Genomic DNA, 12,332 nt, shown 5'->3' on the forward strand with positions numbered 1-12,332 from the left:
GGATTGTACCCCTCTTATCGATCTAGATGTTTCAAGTACGTGGGTCCAAAGGCATTGACATTGAACCCCTTTCCATAGTGTCTTAAAGGAATTTTGGACTTCATGTGATTAGTGATATAATTTGATATGCTACAAACACATCAAGTTTTTATAGTAAAATAAAAAGATCAATTAAGGGGGCATGAGCAGACTAATACTCACTTAAATTACATTTTAAGTTTTTTATATCATGTAAAATTAAATTATATAAATAGAATTTTTGTATTAAAAAAATTTAATTTATGAACCCTTTAAAATTTCAGAATTTAAAATTTTAAATGTTTATTGATGAAATATTGATAAATTTTTTAAAATAATTAATTTTTGTTTCTTATAAAAAAATTATGAATCTGCCACTATCAAAGAGAAACTCTATATCACAATTAAGCTCTCTACGATAATGATTCATAGCACCAGTATTATACCATAGCACTGATTTTGTTCTTCAACACTGTGGTTGCCACGTCGCAAGTCCATGATGAGAAATGTGGAGCGTTGCGTTAGGTAGTCAACAACTAGCATAAAAATTTCAGAATAAACATGACATGAATCCTTTAAATGACAAAAAAGGATTCATATAGCTAACCCCACATAGTGAGGCGAAGGCTTGTTGTTGTTGTTGTTGTTATTGTTGTACTTATTTAGTTCTTGATGGACATTTTCTCATCCAATACTACTAAAATAAGGAAAATTTCATAGAGATCTTCTTTTAGTATATAGAGGTTGAACTAAACTATTAAGTCAAGTATGTTGCTTGCAGGTTTAGAGAATATGTTAGTGCTTAGTGGGCACAATTTTTGCAAATGAGACACATAGAAGGGAAATGATGAGATTAGAGTTGGTAGAAGATGAAATAGCTTTTGAGGGATCATTTCCTTCCCACTAATTTTGAGCAAATACTTTACCTAAAATATTAGCATTTGTTTAAGTTGCTTGTTCTATAAGTGAATATACAGATGAATTCTACTTGTTGAGTGCATTGAACAATCTCAATGAGTCCCATATTCAAATCATTACACAATATATTGGCAGCCTAAATGACATCTTATACAATAAATTGGAGTTGACCTCCGTCTGGTCATTTTTTCTAGTTATTAATTTTGAGTTGTAAGCCAAAGGCAACTAAGTTAGCATTCAAATTTGAACACAACTCATTACCAGTTCGTTGAATTAGCTGCGGAAGGTAAAAAGTCAAATAACCATTAACTAAAATTGATGTAACTCTATAAGAACCAAATCACCCAACCATCTTAGCTACATTTAATATGGATAATAAACTAAACCCATAACTTAGAGTACAAACCTGCTAATTGATATGTTATTTAATACTTCATGATTATTCAAATATGTTTTTTTTTACATGATTTCATTTTAGGCTTTGAAGGTGTATATTTCCCAATGATACCACTCAATGTAATATTTCTTAAAGCTAGATTATCGAATACTTTGCTTGAAGTGGTGGCCAAAGTTTCTAATACACATTTTAATCCAATAACATTTTTAATAATTGATTAATAAATAATGAGTCATGGATGTAGATTATGATTATATTAAGATATTCAATATTCTTGATAAAAAAATTGATTTATTTAATATCAATGTAATCATATAATATATGCCATATGTAGAGTATTTCTATCTGATCATCATGGAGCTAATACTTTTTATTTTATGATAAATATCACGTGGCCTAAAAAAATTATAATATGCTATCATGATATATGTTTTGTATATCTAATATACTTTTCAGGAGAGTGGAAAATTGTTGGGAAGTTCCCTCTATGCTATTATGTAACATTTTTATGATTAGATGGAGAAAAATATTTTATATATTTATATGTAGGTCTTCATTGCTCATATGTGATACGGATATTAGGAATTAGTGTAAGAAAATGTTCAAAAACCACAGCAGACATGCATATGAAGCTAAGTAAAATATTGAAGGAGCTGCAGAAAATGGGGGGAAGTTTAGTGGAAAGCAACCAACAACGACGATGGAGAATGATGACACAGATTTTGACTAGACTACATGTGTTTATAAATTTTATGTTGAGTTTTAATTGTATAAGAATTATACTTTATTATAGAAGTATTTGAACATTTGTTTTTAATTGAATGCATAATTACTTTAGCATTAATATTATTGTGCAATGTTAAAATTTTATTGTAGAAAGTTGAAACAAATTATTTTGATTGATTGTGTTTGTACAAATGTTTTGGTGTAGGTTTCTGATGTATTTTTATCCAAAACACCATTGAAAATGATGATATGAAGAGTTTGGTGATCTATTTATGGCAATCATTATCAACCAGTATTACCAGCAATATTCCTAAACCAGCTTTTGCCAAAACTTTTTGCGAAAGGTGCCATCAAAAAATTTGGGAGATTGTCATCGAATAATTGATCGGATATTACCTGTTAAATTATGATGGACAATTGGTTCACCAATTCTAGAAGAAAAATTTGTCAAAATTTCAACTAGAATATTCGTAGGTAATTCATATAATAATGAGACATTTTTGTGCTTTTTTATGTTAAAACTCTACTTGTACATCGTAAAAAAAATTTCTTGTGAAAAATTTCCATAGTTACCACTTTCCAACATGCATTAAACTGGCAAAAAGAAATCCCAGTAAAAAAATTTTTTGGGTGGATTTAGGACATTTTCCAGTGGTAAATGGACGCTGGAAATAGTCATTTTTTTTCCTTAAGTGAAAAATAATCTGTTGTCCTGAACCATCATCAAGATGCAACTTGACATCTCAAATAAAGGAAATAGAACAACCATGGAATTTAGATCACCCTCTGCACTCAACTTAGTATTTACAAAATCAACATCCAAAGCTTAAATGACGAAAGTTAATCTACATAATATCATTTTTATCATTTTTAAGGACATTCACTAAAAAAATATTTCACTTGAATGATGAAATTGAACACAAGATTCCTCATAGATATTTAAGCTTGTACATCTAAGACCAGTTTGACAATATCCACCCCAAAGATGAAGGGAATCATAAGAGCTAGGAATGAAGTAAATAGTGTTGAAAAAAATATTATAAGATAATAACTATTATTTATCGTTTCTGTAGTTTTAGAAGGAACATCAAAAGATATTGAAATTAAATTTGATAACTCTGAATTTGAAGTAATATGGTACACATATTATGATTCTTTCTTCATCTTATATTAAATAGAGGTTCCTCCCACTTATAACATAAATGTTTTAATGACAAATATAATTATGTGGACATAACAACCCTCCTTATTGACCTTCGTCTGTCCCGAGAAGACTCGTGTTAAGCTTCATTCTCTTCTATATTACGTATAATTTTTTGAAGGTAAATATGCAATAAATCTTAGCATGATTACCTTATTATTCACCTTACAGGAACAATTTTTACAATCAATGCCTAATTCATTTTAGTGGATGTCGGGTAATCTACAATGCAATTTTCATTCATCTAGTGATGTCCAAATTCATGAAAATTATATCTATTATCCAATTAAATTTTAAACTCTCTACATTATGAGGTATATGAGAAATCATAGGAAATAAATCATTGGCTCACTCCTAATACCTCCAATATCTCTAATGTGCTAATCATACCAGTTTTAATGGCTTAAAAAATGACTAACCCTAAATTTCTTACTCTAGGAAGCTAGGAAAATTCAAAAGATTCTTTTAAAAGAATTTTATATCTGTCATGGCTCTTTGACCATGTAACCTCTTATTATATTCGAACACAATAAATGGAATCACCTAACAAACACATATTAATTAGATCAATTGATAACATACTAAAAACTTCACACAAATAATTCATTTATGTTGCTACATTATATAATCCATCAATTCATTTCAATCCATGAGATTGCCTTACCCATTAGATAGAGTGTAAATCACTACACTTTATAATGTAACATTCAAAAAAGTCTCAATTAGTTACATCAACTCCACCAAGAAATGCAACCACCTTTACGAAGATAGTTAACATGCTAATCTTTCAAGAATTTATAGAATAATTCATATTTTATTTAGTTGTGTTATCCTTTTTTTAAATACATAAAAGCTTTCTATTTCAATTATATTAAAAGTATTTTTTGGAAAAAAAAAATTTCCATGTTATTATTTAGGGACTATATATATATATATATATATATATATCTGTGTGTGTGTGTGTGTGTGTGTGTTCTCAAGTGAGATTTTCAAAAATCTTGCACCCCGACCTCTATTTCTTTCAGGGGAGTTTTAATGAATTACTGTTTATGATCTGAGTTAGGGTTTTATATAGGCACAAGCCCCTACAGTTAATTACCCCTCACGATAATTAGAGAGAACCTTTGATTAAGGCTATTCATCAATCAAGTTAGTAGAGATACAAGGTATAGGACATATAGTAGGAGCATGGGTTTAGGTATTTAAAGGTTTGAATTTAAAAATTAGAAATTTCATCATCTTGTGCTTAACGATGATGGTGTGAGATGCATAATAAACATTATTAAGATCTCATAGTTTTATCATATTAGGTCTTTGTAGTCCTTGGTTTACTTATTTAGAGGAGGAAGTCAACCCAACCTAACAGAAGGATCCTCGTTTGAAGCTATGGGTTGCATCATCTAAGGGTACCTTGTAGATAAGAGGTGAATATTTTCTTATGGGGTCAAATTAAAATCCACATTAGCTAACAAAAGGCTTTATGCCCTATCGATAACATCATATTGATTCATATCTAAAGGATTTAGTGCCATTGTGAAGCACCAGGTTCAAAGGGCCCCGATCATAACAATTTAAATGTGGTGTCTTTTAGATAGTTATATACTTGTTTGTATGCTTGTATGAATGTTATAAATCTGGCGGCAAGGAATCACATAATAATTATCTACTTATTTTATACAGGTAGACTATCATACACTATTTATTATTTTATGTTGATAGATTGTTGTGTACTAACAAAACTCCTATAGTGGCTCATGTACATTTGCATTCATAACAAGCTTTTATACTTGATTGTAGGCTAATGGGGGATCTTTAGGAGACACCCTGTCATACGTGGTTGTATTGTATTCATTGCGACATTCTTCTATTCTGCTTATACGTACTAGCACTTGTCACATGTTTCTCAAATAATACTCGTAGCATATTTAATACCATCTTATATAGATAATCTTCTACACTTTGTTTGTGGAAAAAATCCTGGATGTATAATGAATTTTATTGTCTCTTATGAACATACTGGTTGGATAAAATGTATTCATTATCATTCATTTTCTTACGGGTGCTGGTTGATGAATGGTCGCATTAAACTTTTATACATGTACGTTGAATATCATTACTCACAAATGATTGTTGTATTCATTTAGATGTGGATTTGAGTTGATTGTATGAAATGTTGTTGTATTCATAACATTTCCAATACCTCTACTTGTATGGAGCCGATGGATTTGAGTGATATTGGATAATTATTGGATTACAATGTGCTATAATGTCTTTGCTACAACAAGTTATACACACTTTGAATATTCATGCCTTTGCCTAAATGATACTTGGTGTATTTTACTACTATTGTATAATTGTTGAATATGAGGGTGTTGCAATAGCTTGTAAGTTACTTGCATACATATACTACACGTATACTACATTTGAATATAAAATACAAGTAATGTGTACATCTTCATCTTGACTTTGATTGCAAGATATTGCATTTATTGAAGTCCTTTTATATTTGCAAATATATGGCATATAGTGTACGTGTTGGGTATCTTACAGTGGCTCATGGGACCATGTATTTTTTTGTACATCGCCCTCTCCTACTTACAATGGATCATTGTATATACTGGATACCAAATTGTAGTTAAATATAGGGGTGTCGTAACATGCATAATATATTAACAATACCATGTATATACATATAATACATAATACTGTGCATATGATGTAAATTCAATCATAATAAGTAGATTTTAAAATTTATCATATGTTGCACTATACACGTGTAAAAGTTTATGTAGCTTGCAAGCTAGATGATTCATTAATGTGCTTACGTACGCTGTAAGATAATTTTCATTCCTCATTAACTTTTCTATGTACATGTTGATTATTATCGTTCAGAAGGAATTGTTGTGTTTATTGCATATTTTTTTTGTATCTCATTGAATTCATTAAACCATTGTGTTTATAGTACATTGATCTCCTCTGCTGGTAGGGGATCAATGCACTTGTTTACATATCAGATTGCAGTGACGTTAAGAGGATCACACTACAAGTTGCACCAAGTATCTCTTTGATGGGTTAATGCATTCATTGTAAGCTACTAGTGCTCACAACATTAAACATGATTATATTTACTTGTTTGTGAATTTTTGTAATTGTGTTCAACAAAAGTTTCTCATATGCTCATTAATTTTCATCAATTGAAAGGGTTAATTACTTGTAAATTATTTCTGATAATTCTTCCACCGCAGGTCCCCTATTTACTTTTTTTATGTTTTTCAGGATGATCCATATTTATAATTACTGTTTGTAATTTTGTTAAGGTGTTGCATTGTATGATTTGATGTTCGTTTATTGTTTAAATTTCAGCCCTCTTCCTTATTGTCTAAATCAAGATCAAGTTCTTTGCATTTAATTCAATGCAAGTCCCATGTAGTTCAATTATGTTTACAAATTTAGTTCATGTCACTTTTGTTTAAGTTAAATTTATCAATTACTAAAGTCCCCTGCATTCAATCAAGTTCAAATCAAGTACATTATTCAATCCTATTTTGCCTACTACCTATGAAATTTTAATGAGGATGTTAAGCCTAAGTGATCTAGGAAAGCCAAGAGGGGGTGGGTGGGTGTGGGGGGGGGGAGAATCGTTGAATTTAAAAACAAATTGGTTAGTTTAAAACAAATATAATATTTTTAAATTTTTATTAATTTTTAGAAAAATAAGTCATAATTACTACTTAATGCGGAAGTGAAGAAATTTTCCAAAACATCTAAGCCAAAATGATGATATTCTAATAAGTACAATAGTTTTGAATACTATTTTCACCAGGAAGTTACAAAAGAATAAAATACAAAAGAGTAAAAAGGAGGGAATAAAATCAGAATAAACACACTAAAGATTTATAATGGCTCAGTCAAATAATGACCTACGTTCACTCCTCGGAGTCCTCCTCTCCAAGTTTTGCATTATCACTATAATGACTCACCTTTTACCCCCACAGCAGGGCGGAGAAACCCATACACCAAGAACTTCCATAAAACCTGATGTGGTTGAGAGCTAGTGTTAAGAGAGTTGCTACTTAGCTTTTGCATGCTTTACATTCTCGCAACTTGTATAGTTTTGATGATTCCAAATATTATTGTTCTAATTATTATTTTCTCCTAAGACTTTTTTGGAAGAATTTTTTTTGCACATTTGTGGACTAACATTTCAGGATAACCGAACTCTAGACTAATTAAGACTTCAAATCATATTCAACATAAGATAATTTATAAATTAAAGTATATATTTTCCAATTTATTGCGTTTGAGAGAGTTTGATTGTAATTGAGTAACTTAACACACACACACACACTTGGGGAGATCTGTAAAAATAAAAAATTTTCTTATACTGATTTTACGGGATGAACCTTATTTGTACGGGACGATCAAGTCAGTTATACCCCTTGGAAGAGCAATGGAATGAACATAAAGTGAGAAAAAAATTTTAAGCCCTGATCATCTAGACAAATTTCCCTATTCGCCCCTGGATGATGCCCTATAGATTCTCTCTTTGAACTATTTGTCAAGATGAAGTATATCATTCTTCCCAGGACGATGTCCTCCAGACTCATGACTTAAATAAATCGTCCAGACGAACTCCTATATTCATCCCAGGATAAAATCCCCTATTCCTAAAAAATTTGGGTCCATCCTACAGTTTCATCCAAACCAAGCCTTAGTATAACTGTTTGTACCGAATGAACTTAGTTCGTACGGGATGATAATTAAGTACAAAGTTATTTTGAACCAATATACAATGGGTTCGTATGTAATAGTTTTTACACTATTCATACAGAACAATCACGATTGTACGAGATGATCGAGTGCGTACAGAATGTAAAGTTACCAATTTTTGGATGATTTTTCATGTCTTTCCTATATAAGTCCACTTAAAACTATCTTGTAATTTTTTTGCTCATTGTTCTTCATGTAAATTAAAGGGAGATTGAAGGAGAGAGTGTGAGAGAGAGTTTGAAGGAGGATTCTTTCTACTGGAGCGTAAAGGATTCACTTGGTACTAAAAGGTAAGAATCTCGAATTGTGATTTCTAATTACTTCACTCTTTTTTCTTGCCCTTCTATATTTCAAGGAGATTTGGTTCTCTGCCGACACTCATCGAGTGTGAACAGCACGAGGTTCTCTACCTACACTTGGAGAGTGTGAAAGGATGAAAGGTTCTCTGCCTATACTTGGAGAGTGTGAAAGAAAGAAGGCTTCTTTTCCTACACTTAGAGAGTGTTAAAGGACAAAAGATTCTCTGCCTACACTTACAAAGTGTGAAAGGATGAAGGGTTATCTTCCTACACTTGGAGAGTGTGAAAGGACGAAGGGTTTTATGCCCACACTTGGAGAGTGTGAAAGGATGGACAGTTCTCTGCCAAAACTTATAGAGTGTAAAATGATGATAGTTCTCTGCCGCACCGAGTAGTGGTGGAAGAGAGTTTTTGTGAAGGCTTCTTCACCTTGCTGTGGGGTGAAAAGGAGAGTCACTAGTGGTATTAGTGCAATACTCGGAGGGTGCATCCAAGGAGTGGATGTAGGTCATATTTCATTGAACCACTATAAATCTTATGTCTTTTTATTTTTCGCTGATTTTCTTTTTTACTTTACTATTTTTCTTGATCTATGGTTAAAAAATCTTTTTCAAAAATTCATTAAAGTTTTTATCATTTAAAAATTTAAAAAAGGGAATTTTTCAAATTACCAATTCACCCCCCCCCCCCTATTACTTAGCCGCTGGGATATAATTTAGGTATAACAACCTAATTCATATTAAACAAGTTTCAACAAGTGGTTTTAGAGCTTTGTTTCAAAATCATAAGTTTAGACTACTTTTTAATTAATACATGATTACATTTGGAAACCGAAATACAACTGAGGGTTACTCTATAACTAAACCTCCATTATTCGACAATATTCCTTTTGATTTTTAAAAAAACATGCATGTTTACATTTTTATAGTCACTTGATTACCGAATGTGGATCTTAGTTCAGGAAGGGTATACAAAACCAACTAGACTAGTTAATGGAGTTAGATTTTAAACACCTTCTATGGACTAGATAATAGAAGAATGTTACTTAGTAGAATTAAATGCCAAATGCTTGAATAGTTTCTTTTGTGCTCTTAAATCAGAAGATTACATGTGGGTTTGCACTTATAAGAGTGGACAGGACATATGGGATAGACTTTATATAACTTATGAGAGTACTAATGAAGTTAAGCAATCTAGACTTAATATCTTGTTGCATGATTATGAATTGTTTCACATGAAACCATTTTTGATATGTATACAAGATTCACACAAATAGTCACCTCTTTATATGCATTGGGTAGGGATATGACAAATGCTGAAATGGTTAATAAGATACTTCAATGTTTGTCTAATGGTTATGATGCAAAAATAACTTCAATTACACAGTCTAAAGATCTAAACATTTACTCTATTAAAAATCTTTTTGGATCGCTAATTGCTTACGAGTAAGGAGTAAGCCGAAGAAAGATTGATGCAGGTGAACCCTGAAGGGAGAAGAATATAGACCTGAAAGTGGAGGAGTCAGAGAGTGAACTTTCACAACTTTAGAATGAAGAAAACATTGCACTAATGACTAGACAATTTAGAAGTTTTCTGAAGAGGAAGCAAAAGAGACGCCAATAATGGAATCAAGGTAAATTTAATAGAAATGTCAAGGTTTCAAATGTAGCTATTTGCTATGAGTGCAAGAAACCTGGAATGTTAAGTCGGATTGTCCAAAACTTAAAACCACTCCTAGCAAGGATATAGTAGAGGAGAAACCAATTATATATATATATATATATATATCATAGGTTTAAAAACCTGGTTTATTATTGTAAATCCTAGCCAACTTACTTTCTTGCAAGCCCCGGGTCATACAAATCTCGTTCAATAAATGAAATAAAATTATATTCTTCATTGTTATTCTTTCATACTTTACATTCAAATTGGTTATAGAGTTTTCTGGAGGGTAGCTTTTTTCATATGTTTCTTTTGATGTATATGTTCTAGATTTTGTAAGAACATGCAAGCTAGCTCTAGGATGATATAATAGTTTTACCATACACATGAACACATTTAATCTAAAAAGCATACATACATACATCTTACATACTACAATGTACACTAGTCTAGCACACAAGCCAACAACAAGCAAGTGCTAACATGGAGTGGGTCTTATATTCATAATGGTAATGGGCCAATATGTTGACAAATTTTCATAGAAAATTAAGACTTAGGATTTATAGAAAATATAGATTTAGCCAAAAGTAAAACATTCAGTTTTGGGTGTCTATATAGTTCAGAGTATCTTTTGTACTAAAAAAAAAGTTTATAAATATTTAAATCAAATATAATAAATTTTAAAATTTGAAATAAGTCTAGTCTCTACTTTATTCAAAACTTTTCTCTTTGGTGATGTAATTAATTATAGAAGCATGCCTCTATAGGTACATAAGGTCCAATATTAAAATATACCCTATCTCTCTTTTTTTTTGATGAAAATGCAAAATGTATTAATGAAAAATAAAAAAAATTACAACCTACTATGTGATAGAACACCTATCACAATCCTCCTTTAAGAAATTGATAAATAAAGGAGGTACCTTATTGCTACTCAACTCTTCCCAAAAAAAAATCACCATCTAAATATACCCTATCTCAGCTATCTAAGAATATGGGAAAAATTCTTTATATGCTAAATAAATTTTATTTCTTGGTTAATTTCATAATTAAAATGATAGGTTAATTTGAATTTTATCCTTCGTGATGATTTTTACATTCCTTGTGTTGAGTTTTGATTATAAAAAAAATATATTTCTCCTTTCAAGTTAATAGTGTGGAATTAGTATATGTTTTGAGGTAGTTAATTTTCGTTATGTGGATTTTTTTTAAAGAAAAAACTACAACAAATCAGTGCCTTATACACCTTTTTTTTCACCTAATTTTTCTGTCGACTCTGCCGGGGACTTATTCACTTTACATCTTTAGTGAAGAAAAAATTTTAGATTCGTAGTATATTCACTTATGTAGTGAGTTACTTCCTTGCATTGTTCATTTCATTTATTTTATCCTGAGATGAGAATGCTAACACTTCAATTATAAATCTGTAAATCTTTCAAAAAACTTCATTCAATCCTCAATTTAAATCCAAATTCTAAAGTCATCAATTTCGTAGTATTGGATAGTTCATCGTAGTTACATTATTTGATGTAGCTCGGTGATATTATTTGGATTAGGTCCATAGTCAAAACAAAGTTACCTTCCATCATATATTATTTAGAACTTTCTTTGGTGAGTAGATAGATTCATTTCAGTGTAATCGTCTTATTTAACATCTATTTATACTCGATAATTTTAGTAACTGATACAGATTTTTTGTTTAGTTTTAGAACATTCCAAACAAGTTAATCTTTTACTCAATAATTACCATGGCCCAATAAATTGAGGTCACTCAAATTAAGTTTGGATCAGGCTAAGATAATGTATATATCATTTTCAATGGACCCTTGACTAAAGTGGTTGTAGATGTTTCCTTCAATTCAACTACTTATATCAACATTGAGGGTGGATCTATAGTTTCTTTTGAAGCTACTAACCCTTAGTCTTATCACATTTGAATTTCCCTAAAACTACTATTAAGAGAGTTTCTAATTGCATGTTTTACATTCTTGCAGCTTATATAGTTTTGATGATTCCAAATATTATTTTTTTATGTGTAGTAATCTCCTAACAATTTTTGGAAGATTTGTTTTTACTCTTGAGTGTACTAACATTTCAAAAAAATCAAACTCTAGACTACGAAGACTTCAAATCAAATTCAATATGCAATCCTTTGTGATTTTGAAGCTTGTATTGTTCTTTGAATTGAGAGGGAGTGATTGTAATTGAGTGAATAAACACACACACACACTTAAGGAGATCTTTAAAATTTGTACTGGTCATACGGGACGAACCTAGTTCGTACGGGACGATCAGATCAGCTATCTCCTCAAAAAAGAAATGGAAAGAACAGAAGTTGAAG

Source organism: Dendrobium catenatum, unplaced genomic scaffold (assembly GCF_001605985.2).
Source record: "Dendrobium catenatum unplaced genomic scaffold, ASM160598v2 fragScaff_scaffold_1066, whole genome shotgun sequence".
NCBI lineage: Eukaryota > Viridiplantae > Streptophyta > Magnoliopsida > Asparagales > Orchidaceae > Dendrobium > Dendrobium catenatum.